This window comes from Beta vulgaris, chromosome 6, assembly GCF_026745355.1.
Source record: "Beta vulgaris subsp. vulgaris cultivar EL10 chromosome 6, EL10.2, whole genome shotgun sequence".
Classification (NCBI taxonomy): domain Eukaryota; kingdom Viridiplantae; phylum Streptophyta; class Magnoliopsida; order Caryophyllales; family Amaranthaceae; genus Beta; species Beta vulgaris.
The window spans coordinates 42,634,940-42,649,710 of record NC_079207.1 but is presented as its reverse complement, the minus strand read 5'-3'; the positions used below and the strand labels follow the sequence as shown (position 1 = coordinate 42,649,710).

Genomic DNA, 14,771 nt, shown 5'->3' with positions numbered 1-14,771 from the left:
TTTTTATGTTATGAATCAAGCGGAAAAAGAAAGAGGGGTTCCTAGATTAGTAATTAATTATAAACCTCTTAATAAAGTCTTACAATGGATTAGGTACCCAATCCCTAATAAAAAAGATTTATTGAGCGTCTTTTTAATGCAAAAATCTTCTCAAAGTTTGATATGAAAAGTGGATTTTGGCAAATTCAAATAGAGGAAAAAGATAGATACAAAACCGCCTTCAATGTTCCTTTTGGACATTATGAATGGAAGTAATGCCTTTTGGATTAAAAAATGCTCCATCTGAGTTTCAAAATATCATGAATGATATTTTAATCCTTATACTCAAATATTATAGTATATTGATGATGTCCTAATATTTTCAGATTCCTTAGATCAACATTTCAAACACCTTAATACTTTTTTACATGTTATTAAAAAGAATGGTTTAGTCGTCTCTTTCCCTAAGATGAAAATATTTCAAACTAAAATACGGTTTTTAGGACATGATATTTTTCAAGGTACTATAAAACCGATTAATAGAGCTATAGAATTTACTGATAAATTTCCAGACGAAATTAAAGACAAAAATCAATTACAAAGATTTTTAGGATGTCTTAATTATATTTCAGATTTTTTTCCTAATCTTAAGACAATATTGTTCATGTCTTTATCAAAGATTACGAAAAAATCCTCCAGCTTGGTCACCTAAACATACACATATAATACAAACATTAAAAGAAAAGTCAAGTCCCTTCCATGTTTAGGTCTACCAAATCCCAATGCATTCATGATAGTAGAAACAGATGCATCCGACATAGGTTATGGAGGCATTCTTAAACAAAAATTACCTGAAAATAAAAATGAACAAATAATTAGATTTCATTCCGGCCTATGGATAGGTTCTCAAAAAAATTATTCAACTATTAAAAAGGAAATTTTATCTATTGTTCTTTGTATTTCAAAATTTCAAGATGATCTCTATAATAAATACTTTTTTATTACGAATAGATTGCAAATCTGCTAAAGAAATACTACAAAAGGATGTTCAAAATATTGTTTCAAAACAAATTTTCGCCAGATGGCAAGCTATATTATCAATTTTTTATTTTCAAATAGAATATATAAAAGGAGAAAATAATTCTCTTCCTGATTTTTTAACTCGAGAATTTTTACAAGGAAAAGGCAATGAATAATATTTAAAGTTCAATTATTACAGGAGGCAAAATGAATCAAGATTCTAATAAAGGCAAAGGTATTCAAAAACCAGAAGATTATGTGATGAGATTTCACAAGCTCCGCCCATCAAGTGAAAAAACATCTTCATCAGATAAGCTTGACGCATTTTCTGATTTTCCACCTTTATCTTATTCCCAAGCAGTCAAGTATCCTACTCAAACTTCAAACTCAAAATCAACTGCTCAAAAATCCCAATCTACAAATTTCGAAACCCACAAATACATCACCAAACCACATAAAGAACACCTACTCCTTACACGTTTCAAAGAAACTCCTCAAATTCCCGAACTTATCAAATTTACTAGTTCTCTTTTCCCAATGTACTGTCAATACCGGCCTGAAACATCTTATAAAACACAATGGTTTTATGAATTCATACTTGTTGATACCAAGTCCGTTGAAATTGAGCATAGTGAAAAAGGAAATTACATAGCCTATTCAAAATGCAAAATCAAAAAGATTATTCCACAGACTGAATGAATATCTGCTTATGTTCCGAAAGAATTCTCGGTCCCTTTCCAGCCACAAGAATATAATTACATTGATTATCATATGGCGTGGTTTCGAGCATTCTTACTCAGGGCATTTAATCATTCATGGTTCTTCACTATTTGTCCTCAATGTCCCAATAATTTCCCCATATGGTTTTACGAATGGTGGCTCCATTTTGGAAGTTCTCAACAAAGATGGCCAATAGAGGTACAAAAATCTTATGAATTTTTCTCCACTCATGTACAAACCAACACTCCATATTCCACAGAGCTCTTATTTCATCGAGAATTTAATGTTCGATGGATAATGTGTTGGTCTTATAACATCATTCAATGGTATCCAACACCACTTCCCATGTCTCTAGTACGTGAATTCAAGATCAAATGGTGGGAAAAATTGGCCATTGACAAATTTTACTCATTAAAGACTGTCCAAGATCAAATGGTTGTAGATAATCAACTTATCAAAGCAATCAAATAAATTCCTAATCCTTCTACTCCACAAAAAGAAAAAGAAACAAGGAAGCCAGAAATTCAAGAATCTAAAATTGAATTACTCAAAAAAGAAATCAAGCTTCTCAAAAGACAAACGCAACTCATGCTCCGAAATTCAGACAACTCTTCCGGATCATCTGTCCATTCCTCAAAGCTACCAGAAATAAAAAGATCCCGCTAAGTGAATATCACTTAGGCAAAAATAAGGGACATATTTTACTAACATTTTCAATGCAGGTGAATTGTACATCCATCACTCAAAGGCACAAAAGGACAATATTGCAAAAAGACAAGGGGATTATTCTACAAAATGAAAACAAAGGAATTCTACAAAGTACAAAGGCATCCACAGGCATGCACAAACCCACTCCAAATAAAGCCACAAAAAACCAAAAACTTCATTTCGGCACAATCCAAAAATCACAATCAAAGTTATCAGAAGAACACTTACAAAATACAAAGGCTACCAGATCAACTCAAAGCTACCAGATCAATTCAAAGAAAAAGCTGCGTCTGTCTGCATACGGCAATGTCTGCATACGGCAATGACTACATACGGCAAAACTTATCAAATGCAAGGCGGCGAAACTTATCAAAATAAACAAACAAAATCCATGTACTATAAATAGCATGTATTATATCTCTGTAGACATCAAGTGTTTTCTTCAGTACAAAAATTAGAGAGAAAAAATTAGGAATCTGTTACAAAAGCCTCTCGCTCAAAATTAGTTGTTACTCAATCCTTGTGTAAGTTCATTCAAAGTTCAATCAAAGTAAGTTATTATTATCTCTGCGTCTCTTTTAATTGCTTTCAACATCTGTTCGAACTATTCAAAATTTCTGTTCAAATTTTCAAAATCAAAAATAAATTTCAAAACTTTTATTTTCAAAGTTTTTATTAATCTTTTGACGAGATTAATTACCTACCAAACAGTCCCTCTTTCGCTATATAATTAATGTGAACTACGTCCGAGACGGTCCATAACCCGTCCTAATAAATTTCAGAACTTTTATTTTCAAAGTTTTTATTAATTTTTGACGAGATTAATTACCTACCAAACAGTCCCCCTTTCGCTATATAATTAATCTGAACTACGTCCGAGACGGTCCATAACCCGTCCAGTCCTGGGGTGCATCTATCAACAACCAACATGAATCTCAGAGACATGGCATATGCAGAGATGAGGGAGAAAGCTCAAAGAACAACAATATGAAGGAAGAGCTGAAGCATTTGAAGAAGAAACTGAAGCAACAACAAAAACTAGTAAATGCATCAATAAAAATAAGAGTACTCATATTTGTAATTGTAATATTTGTAATATTTAAGTGAAGTAATGTAATTCGTGCAACGAGCCAATGTAATGTTGTTTAACAAAAAAATTAGCATCCTTAAACTATTGTAGCAAAAAATCACCATTTGAACCACTTTGTAATGTTGCTTTACAAACTGATAGGCCCTACATAATCACAAATTACAAAATAATCTCAGCATCCTAACACTATTCAGGCTTTCTTGGAGTTGGTCTTTGTCTTTTAGGTTTAGGTTGGCTGGTTGAGGCACTTGCAACATATGTTTCTTTCCTTCTCTTCCCTTTATTTTGAGTTTATGTTGAAGCTGAAGTAGACCATTTCTCCTTCCTGGTTTTGCAGTGGTTCTACCTTCACAAGTCTTTTGCATTATGTCCCACTTCTTTACATTTGCTACACTTAACATTGTTGTGCCTTTTCCCCTTCTTGGGTTCATTGGGACCTCTCTTTCTTTGCTTTTGAGGGTCTCCCAACACCTCTCTTAAAATGAGGGGAGATATGATTGGCTGATCATGTTCATGCTAATGAGATGGTACAATCATAAGGTGAATGGGCTCCCCATAAGTTAACTTGTAACCTTCTCCCTTGAAATAATGGACACAAAATTAGCACTCTTTAATCTCTCATTAAATATAAATCAGAGAGCATGTTTTCAAGGTATACCACACCCTTATCATTTTCCACAACCACATTTCCCATCAACTAACTTAATAGGGAAATTCACATTCCCATCTCTTACCTCAAATCCCCCTCCCCACATGATGTAGCATAGCAAAACCTTGATTCATCACTTTTAGTTTCCAGGACCTTCTTTGCAAAGTTAGTGAGCATGTTTGCATCCAAGTCAGATGTTTTGTCAAACCTTGGTCCAATTCGCTTCATGGACTAGTATCATATGGCTGCTTAAAGAAGGAACCATGTTAACATCACATCATTCAAATAAGTAAACACAAAAAATTTAGGCCAGATGAACTTACCCTCAAGCAAAGTGAAAACAGGGACGTCCCCGTATGGTTTAGTGCATGCATTGAAGCTCTCCACAAAGTTTGTTGTGTTATGATCACAATAAACTAGTGGATTAAAGATATGCCTAAACAACTAGTCTATACAAGACCGCAGATAAGTCACAACTTCAGGATTATAAGCATGAATCTTCTGCATGTCCTTGTGAGCACGTACTCATTGTATGCATTAGTAGTTGTCTAAAAGAGTTTGTGGAAGGATGTCCCACTCTACCCTGTATTTTTGTAGTTCATGTGCAAGTGTTGACAACAGACCCTCCTTATTGCTCTGGGGAATACATCATTCACTATTGAGTCAACACTGTAACCATGTGAAAAATAACTGAAATTAGTAAGATAATAATATAAGAATCAATTAAGCAATCTAATAATTGTTATACACTTACCCTCATTCTATCACTAATGAATGTCTAGTCCTCTCTGTTGCAACCCTCTTTTTCAAAGCAGATCCTCAAGTTCCTAAAGAAGTATGTCTAGCTAGGAGTATTCTCAATGTCAACTATAACATATGCAATGAGGAAAATTTCATTATTGTCATCAATAACTAGGGGTAATAGAAGTATGCCCTTGTAGTAGCCACTAAGGTGAGCCCAATCAATGCATATTATAGGTCTGCACCCCCTTAAAAACCCCTTAACTTGTGTAGTGAAGGCAAAGAAACATGCCTTGAATTTTGGAACCACAATCCCTATGTTCCCTATCCATGTAACCAAGGCGTATGATCTAGGGTTAGTCCCTTTGATTATTTCAGCATACCTTAGAAGCAGACCATAGGACTCATCAAACCCTCCATGAACTGCCTTTTAGCCATGCTTTTCACCTTATGCAACAATCTTTTCTTCATCTTGATCCTGAACCTCTCCATGGCCACATTTTGTAGGGTTTCAACACTTCTTGGTTTACAATAATTTCTTTAGATAAATGCTTATATAACCAGTTAAAGCACAATATGGTATTCTCTTCTAACCTCCCACATGTTTTGTGTTGTCCCTTTAATGTTTTTATTGCCTAACTCACCTTATCTACCAACCTAGCAGCATGTATCTATAACACCTCGATAATTCTCTCTTTTCCAAAAAAATACTTTTCAAATATAAAACTTAGAGAATCATCAAAGCATTATCGCCCGTGTGATAACGTATTGGCTTATTCAGAATTTTGCAGTAGAAAACATATAATTAACTTTAGAATTGAAATATAATAAATAACAAAGTTAACTTTAAAACCAAACCCCATGATGCATCATTTGCCCACTTGTAGATGTAAATACACTAGAGAATCTGATCACCAAGAATGGGTCATCATAGGATCAATAAGGCAAAGTCATGATCAACACGTATAAACAAAGCAGGTAATCAGTAAAGTTGAGTACTACATAATAATAAATAGGAAAATTGGAATTTAATAATCCAACCTTTAACCAATCTTCTTAAAACAGTCCTACTTATGAGTTATTTTTGAATAATCCAACCTTTTGATGGTATCTTCTCAAAATGGTCCCAAGTGACTTGCAACCTAAACTTCAGGTTATTTTTTTCTCTTCTCCTACTCATTTCTCTCTCCTCCCCTCTTCACCTCTCTATCTCTACTTTGACCCCCATCCCTTCCACCGACCCCCATCCCCGCCCCCACCCCAGCCACCAGGCCACTCCTAACCACCAAACCCCAACCCCGCTCTCTCTCTTCGTTGTTGCTTCTCTCTTGCTTCCGTCTCTCTCTTCTCGAATCGCGTGTATTCATCGTCATCGTTAACAATACTGGTGGTTGTGGGTGGTGGTGCGGTCGTCGTCGTTAACAATAGTGGTGTTGAGAAAGCTCCAGGAGAGGAAATGGGGTGAAAAATATAAAAAGGGAGAGGAGATGGGGGAGGGGGTGACAGGGTTGAAATAGGCGAATGGACGGGAGAAGGGGGCGAAGGGGAGACGGGGGAGGGGTGACAACGTTGGCTACCGGCGAGGTGTGGGGGGATTGCAGGGAGGTTGATGTGCGGGTGGGAACCAGGTAAGGGGTTGGGATGGGGGCAGGATTTAGAATTTGTAGTGAGTTGGGGTGAGAATGGGGCTGCAACGGATTGGGTGGGGTTGTAGCAGGTTGGGGGTGGGGGTGGGGATGGGGTGGGGCTGCAAAAATTTAGGGTGGGGTGGGTTGTCGCGGGCTGGGGTGGGGATGCAGGGGCTTGGGGTGAGGGTGGGGTGGGCTTGGGGTGGGGTGGGGTGGGTGGGGTTGGGGTGGGGTGGGGTGGGTGGGCTTGGGGTGGGGGTAAAGGCCTAGCGTAGGATAGTGCTAATGGTGGCTAAGTGGTGCGTGGTGGTTGTGGAGGAAAAGAGGTAGAGGAGGGAGAAAGTAGGCTGACCAATGATAGTGTGACGCGTGTCACAACTGACTTCTTATACCGGTCATAAAATGTCATGGACCATTGTGAGAAGATAACACCAAAAGGTTGGATTATTCAAAAATAACTTATAAGTGGGACTGTTTTAAGAAAATCGGTTAAAGGTTGGATTATTAAATTCCAATTTTCCTAATAAATAAATATTCCTAACATGATACTAATAAATATTAAGCAGGGATTAATAACAACATAAGAATCTGCAGATAACTTTTACTGAACTAAACTTCAACAACTTTTTTTATTACTTTATTGGAATAGTCATTGGACCAGTTGTCTAACTAAAAACCAGCCTTCACCATATTCCCATGACCTACGATAATGAGGAACCTTTTCAATAAAAATATACGGTGATTAATCTGATTCCCAGAAAAAGCCATGGCCCGCTCACCATGTACCCCAACTCCTGATTGTGCAACTTTAGACGTGCATCAGTCTAAAGTTTATTACTATTCAAGTTTCACTTTATATGATTTACCAATTATTACTTGTTATGGCACACAACCAACACAGATAAAATATAATCAAACAGTCACAACTTTACTTTTTTCTTAGGATTAAATAAGTGATCACACAACTTACAACACAAGATTACCTCCTTCTTTATTCCAATCCTTCCTATTTGTTCAACCTAGCCAACAACCAACTTACTTTCAAAAGCATAGATTATCAACCTACCAAATAAGGCCCACGGTCCTCATAGAGTAGTGAAAATAAAAATATAAGGGAACACATGATTCAATCATGATCCAAATCAATAAATATTATTAATTCTCCCATGTAAATTAATAAATAAAGTTCTCAACCAACATGCTTGCATCAATCTTCCATACAAACATGATATGAATCTCATAATTAAATCTCATACTTAACATGTTCGCACACAAGCATAAAACATGCAAAACCCAATCATAATAGCAATCATATATGAACTCACAAAGTTCCTATACATTATACTACATAACTTTCCTTCCTAAAATCGTGATACTACATCAAACAACACATAGGTATGTATGTACCTTGTGTAGATAAATTAATAGGTTACTTTAACAACTTTGGAAGCCGCCTACAAATAAATCTCCGCCTAAAACAACCAATAACATTTATAATCAATACTCCAAATAAATTCCAACAACTTTAAAATGTTTTAAATCTCCTTTAAAAATATTTAAAAGTTGTTTTCATCATTAAAACTTCAATTACTTGTACTCCCTAGCATAGTACTACTATACTAGTCATTAAAATCGACAAAACTCCATTAATAACAACATTTCTAAAAATTCCAACAACATATAATTTATTAAAAATCCCTTTCGACATACTTAAACATGCTTAAATTCATAAGTTTACTCAATTTCATAGTTTATAACATACTACTATGATTTTTCAATCTTTAACACCCTAAAAATCCATGCTTTGATAATTAAAAATCCAATTTAATCATAATAATCAAATCTGGATTTTTGTTCTTTCAATACATAATTTATATAATCATAGATTTATCATTAAAATAATAAATTAAACCTTCTAAACATAATTAGTACTAAAACAAATCATAAAAACATAATCCTTAATCATAACTTGAGGAGGAAGAAAAGTAATCAAACTAACACAAGAAGTAAGAACAAGGAAGGAGTGTCGGCGTGCACTAGGACAACAGCGGTGGACACGATGATGGTCGGCAGTGAAGGTGTGAGGTGGATTTCTTGTTGAAGAAGAAAGTGTTTGTTGAAAGAGAAGAAAAGTGGAGAGAGAGAAAAACGTGAAGGAGGAGGAGGATTGAATACTGACGTTTTGGGTGAGGAGAGGAGAAAGAAAATTTATATGGGTAAAATATTTGGGTTTAAACTATTTATAGGTATGTTTTTCTTTTGGGCTTAGGAAAAGGGAATTGGGTTTTAAGTAGAGTTGATGATGAATAAGATTCATGACTAAAACTCCTAACATCACTAGAAGTTCCTTTTCCTTGTCTAATTAGTATTTGAATTCCTCAAACCCATTTAAACTCCTTTTTCAAATCCAAATAGTATTTTAAATGTTTTTCAAAGTATGCCTTAACCAAAATATTTTAACTTCCCTAAAACCTTAAAATAATTCCTTTGACTTTGAAAACAGTTATCCTTTAAAGAAATAAATTATTTTAATACTAAATTATATTTAAATATAAATATATATATATATATATACTAAAATATATTTATAAAATCCATACATTTACGGGGGTTATAGTCTACCCCTCAAAAACTCCCATATTTCGAAAAGTTCGATCTAAATTTTCATTTGAAAAATATTTGTGCTACTCATGTGCACATGTTAACAACTTTAAAACTCACTTGCGTTAATCTTGAACACATTTTTCTATGTGGAAAATCTATTTATTTTGCACCAACATGTGCGAATCGCCAAAATAAGCATAAAAATGCATAAAAATAGGTAAAAAGCGCGAAATTCTATCGCATTCTACCCCCTTAGAAAAACGAGTTACACCCTCGTAACTATCCTCAAGGACACAATTCTGGATATTTCTTCTTCATGTCATCTTCGGCTTCCCACGTTGCCTCTTTAGACTCGTAGTTAGACCAAAGAACCTTCACGATATGGACATCCTTATAGCGTGTACTACGCACCTTTCTGTCAAGAATCTTTAGAGGCCTTTCCTCATATGTGAGGCTACTATCAATCTATATCCTCTCGGGCTCCATAACATGACACTCATCAAGGATATATTGCTTCAATTGGTAAATGTGGAACACATCGTGCATCTTCTCAAACTCCATTGACAATGCTAACCTATAAGCTACTTTCCCAAGTCTCTCCAAAATCTCGTATTTGGCACTTAACTTGCCCTTTTTCCAAAATCTCATGACACCCTTAGTTGGTGATACTTTCAAAAACACTTTATCACCTACTACAAAATCATCTTCTCGTTGTTTTAAATCCGCATAACACAATTGCCTGTCTTGAGCAGCTTGATTTCTAGCCCGAATCAGTTTGACATTTTTTTATGGTTTCCTCAATTACTATGTCCCCAATACTATATTCTCACTAAATTCATTCCAGCAAATGGGACTTCTACACTTTAGTCCATATAGTGCCTTAAAAGATGTCATCTTAATTCTTGCATGATAGCCATTGTTATAAGAAAATTCGATTAGGTCTAATTGGTCCTCCTAACTACCATGGAAATCAATAGCGCACGCTCTCAACATATCCTCCATGGTTTAGTTAGTCCTCTCAGTCTGACCATCAGTCATAGGGTGAAAGGTTGTACTCATGTTTAATGTTGTCCCAAGATTTAATTGGACCTTTTTCCAAAATTTCGAGAGAAATCTCGGATCACGATGAGAAATAATATCCTTTGGAACCCCATGCAATCTCACTACATGCCTAATGTACGTCTTTGCAAGCTGCTTCTTTTTTCATGTCTCCTTAATAGGTATACATAAGGCAGACTTCGTCAGTCGGTCCACAATAACCCAAATAGTATCATTGACACTCCTCATCCTAGGCAAAGCAGTCACAAAAGCAATCGAAATAGAATCCCACTTCCATCCACGAACCTCTTAGGATTAACCTTCCCATGGGTCTCTTATGATCTATCTTCACTTTCTGACAGGTTACGCACTTAGATACATATTTAGCTACCTCACGCTTTATGTTTAGCCACCAATAGATACCCTTAAGGTCTTTGTACAACTTGTCACCCCCAGGGTACATAGAATATGGAGTTTTATTCCCCTTATCCATAAGACGCCTCTTAAGGTGCTCACACTTTTGTGTTACACACCACCATCCCTTAAACCTCAAACTTCTATCATCATGGATCTTAAAGTCGACCTCCTTACCTTGCTTCATCTTCTCCTTAATCATATCTAGGTGCTCATCCCTAACTTGATCCTCTTTGATCTCGTCGAAAACTGACAACCCCAAAGATAAAGTACTCAGTCTTGCCTCAGTTTTCCTAGGATTTAGAATTTCTAGGCTCAGCCTTTGCATATCTCGAAATAACTCCTCGGGGACTATCAAGGCATTCGCGCTATGGCTCGACTTCCTACTTAAGGCATCGGCGACTACATTTGATTTCCCTTCATGATACTGGATGTCTAGGTCATAGTCTTTAATTAATTCCAACCATCTTCTCTGCCTCATATTTAGCTATTTTTGGGTGAAAATGTACTTCAAGCTCTTATGGTCGGTAAATATTTTACCAGTTTCCCCATAGAGGTAATGTCTCCAAATCTTCAATGCAAACACTATAACGCTAACTCTAGATCGTGGGTAGGGTAATTAGCCTCATAAGGTTTCAACTGACGCGATGCATACACGATTACCTTCCCATTATGTTGTAACACCCATCGCAAACCATTCTTTGGAACATCACTATACACCTCAAATCCCTCATTCCCATCAGGCAGGGTCAAAACAGGTGCAGAGGTTAAACGTTCCTTCAAAATATGAAAGCTTGTTCACACTTTGCACTCCACTAAAATTTTGACTCCTTTTTCATCAAATTGGTCATGTGTCTCGCTATCTTCTAGAAATCTCTCACAAATCTCCTATAATAGCCAGCTAGACCTAGGAAACTTCGAATATCTGACACATTCTTTGGAGTTGGCCACTCACTCACGGCTTGAATCTTAGCAGGATCTACAGAGAATCCTTCCTTAAACAAATAGTGACCTAAAAATGCTACTTTCTCCAAACATAACTCACACTTAGAGAATTTGACATATAATTGATTCTTCCTTAGTGTCTCCAAAATAATTCTCAAGTGCTCATCATGCTCTACTTCATTCCTCGAATATATTAGTATATCATCAATGAAAACCATCACGAACTTATCTAGAAACTCATGGAAAATTATATTCATTAAGTCCACAAATATGGCAGGAGCATTGGTTGACCCAAATGGCAATACAGTGAACTCATAATGACGATAACGCGTCCTAAAGGCAGTCTTAGGTACATCCTTATCAGCTACCCTTAACTAGTGATACCCCGAACTCAAATCAATCTTTGAGAACACACTTGCCCCATTTAATTGGTCGAATAGGTCATATATTCTAGGAAAGTATACTTGTTCTTGATGGTTATAATGTCTAGTTCCCTATAGTCAATACACAACCTCATAGTCCCATCCTTCTTCTTCGCAAATAATACAGGAACTCCCCAAGGCGATGCATTAGGCCTAATATAACCCTTATCCAATAATTCCTGCAATTGCATCTTCAACTCACTCATCTCAGGTGGTGCTATTTTATAAGGTGCTTTTGATATGGGTGCAGTTCTAGGAACTAAGTCTATGTTGTACTCAACAGCTCTCGCAGGCGGCATACCAAAATCTGACTCGAAAAGACATCCATAAACTCGTTCACAATTGGGACATCCTCAATATTCACCCCAACTTCCTTACTTACATCTTGCTCTCTACAGATTAACAACTCACACCCCTTCTTCATCAACTTCCTCACTTGCATCGGAGAGATAACCCCAAATTTCTTAGGCTTCCCAAAACGTCTATAGGAGGTCAATTTTCGCAAAGGGATTCTCAAAACTACCTTCTAAACTTCAGAGTTTATATTGGCCTTATAGAAACTTAACCAGTTCATCCCAAAAATAACATCTAGGTCTCCCAAATTGAACTGTATTAAATCAGATGGAAATACACAGTCTCTTATCTTCACAAGCAAATTTTTAAATAATTTGGTACATCTCCAGTAGTTGTACTAATAGGCAAGTCAATTTTTTCACAATCAACTAATCCCGGACTCTTAGGGACAGATGACGACAAAAAAGAATAAGTGCCCCCGAATCAAACAATGTTTTAACAAGGACGGAGTTAATAGAAAAAGTACTAGAAACTAAGTCAGCAAATCTTTCAGCTTTGTTGCGACTTATCACGTAAAGTTTACATGTAGCCTTATTCTAGTTGAGGTTTTAACTAGCTGTGTAACACCCCGAAATTTCTTTGAAATTTTCTCGTGTTAATTATTATTACCTGAGTGTTAGATTATATTTTTACTAAATTATTTTCGGAAAGTATATATATATATATATAATATATATATATATATTATATATAAATATTATATTATATATATATATATATATATATATATATATATATATATATATATATATATATTCTACACCTATATTATTTTTGTCGACATTGTTGAATGGTTATAATGTGTGTTTTATTTATGTGGCATTGTTGTTAGTCGTATAATGTAGTTATCAGCATTGTTCATATGAAACGGACAATGTAGTACTCGTGTGTGTGCCGAGTGTAAAATGTGGTAGAGTATTGCGTGCGTATTTGTATTACGTTAGTATTTATAAATTTTAATTTTGAAAATATATATATGTACCTATACATTTTATTTTTTAACGTTTTATTGGGTGTCTGAAACGTATATTGTACTAGCGCTTTTGTACATTGTATTATTTGTATTAGGAGGTCCGAAAATTCTGATTTTTATTTGTAGTATGCGAAGAGTTTTAGACAACTTGTTTTGAACCTCTTGTAACGTTGCGATAACCAAAGGTCGATTTCTTCATTTTCCTCCTTAATGCACCTCATAAACCACAAACTCTTCACCTTATTTTTTTGAAAATAAAATTCAGAATTCTTGGCTTGTCATCACCATTTCACACGCCTAACACAAAGGAAAAAGGGGAGAGGAATTGTGCTGCTTCACAATTTCTCACACAAAAATCAGTCCACAATTCTTGGTTTCAAGCTTTTTTCGCACCGGTTTTCAAGCAAGCGTTCGCTGTTTTTGTGTTCTTAGGAGAAGAAGGTGGTGATATTCCACAAGACGTGTAGAGTACTTTGAAACTTTCTACCGCGTATCTTCCCAAGAAAAAGGTAACTAGCATTATTCTAGTTCGGTAGAGTATAGATTTTGAACTTAGGTTGTTAGAAATGCGTTAGAGAACATAGTATCATGTTAGGTGGAACTTAGAAGATTGTATGGTTAAAGTTTCATGTGGATTTTTCTTAGTTGTTGATGTTGTTTCGTGTTTGAAATTTCTACTATGATCTTATTGATAGCACTTGTCAAATTGTTGTTTTCTTTTGGTGGTGTGGTTGAGTTCATTTGGTTGTTTCCCTTAGATTGTGTCTTGGATTTGAGTTGTCGTTGTTGTATTGGTGGAGTTTAGATATTTGTGAAGGTGATTGGTGTGTGTGTTGATGTCGATTGAGTTTAGAGTGGGCGTAGGAGGCTGGTGCAAGCCTCGAAGGATTTTTTGTGGGCGTACGAGCGAAGCTCGCAGGCGACGGCAGTGAGCTGCTCGCGACGAGGGGTTTGTCCCCTGGGTTGTGATGCTATGTTTTAAATTCCTTTTTGGCTTATAGCTTATGTGTCTTTGCTTGGTTGACCTTAGGTGTGTATACTAGGGTGTTTGAGTAAACTTCGGTTAAGTTTGAAATATTATATTAAGGGTAGGTGCCCAATTATATTGGGTAGCTTTCGGTACTTGCCTTGAAATGGGTCAATTGCTTGTGTTATGGCCATGTAGACTCATGATGGAACCTTGGTGGATAAGGGTGGTTGGTTTGCTCTTATAACTTGTTATATACATAGGAAGTTTGGTTTTGGATTAGTTGGTGTATACCTTGACGTGTATACTCGTACGTTGTTGAATAGTGTGACTATAGGAACGGTATGGATCTAGAGGTCTCTATTAGGTGATCCTAAGAACGGTATGGTTGTAGGAACTTGAGTTGATTGTCCTAAGGGCGGCATGGTCCTAGGGATGTGCGTTTCATTATCCTAAGGGCGGTATGGTCCTAGGATTTGGTTATTTAACCTTGGGCGGTATAGTCCATTGGTTCACTAC

At 36.0% G+C, this 14,771-nt stretch overlaps 1 protein-coding gene across 1 annotated transcript in view; it reads left to right on the top strand.

The window, feature by feature from the left end:
• LOC130591833 (uncharacterized) overlaps positions 1-14,771 on the top strand; it is a 42,102-nt gene that overhangs the window by 23,834 nt on the left and 3,497 nt on the right. The gene's annotated exons all lie outside the window — the stretch shown is intronic.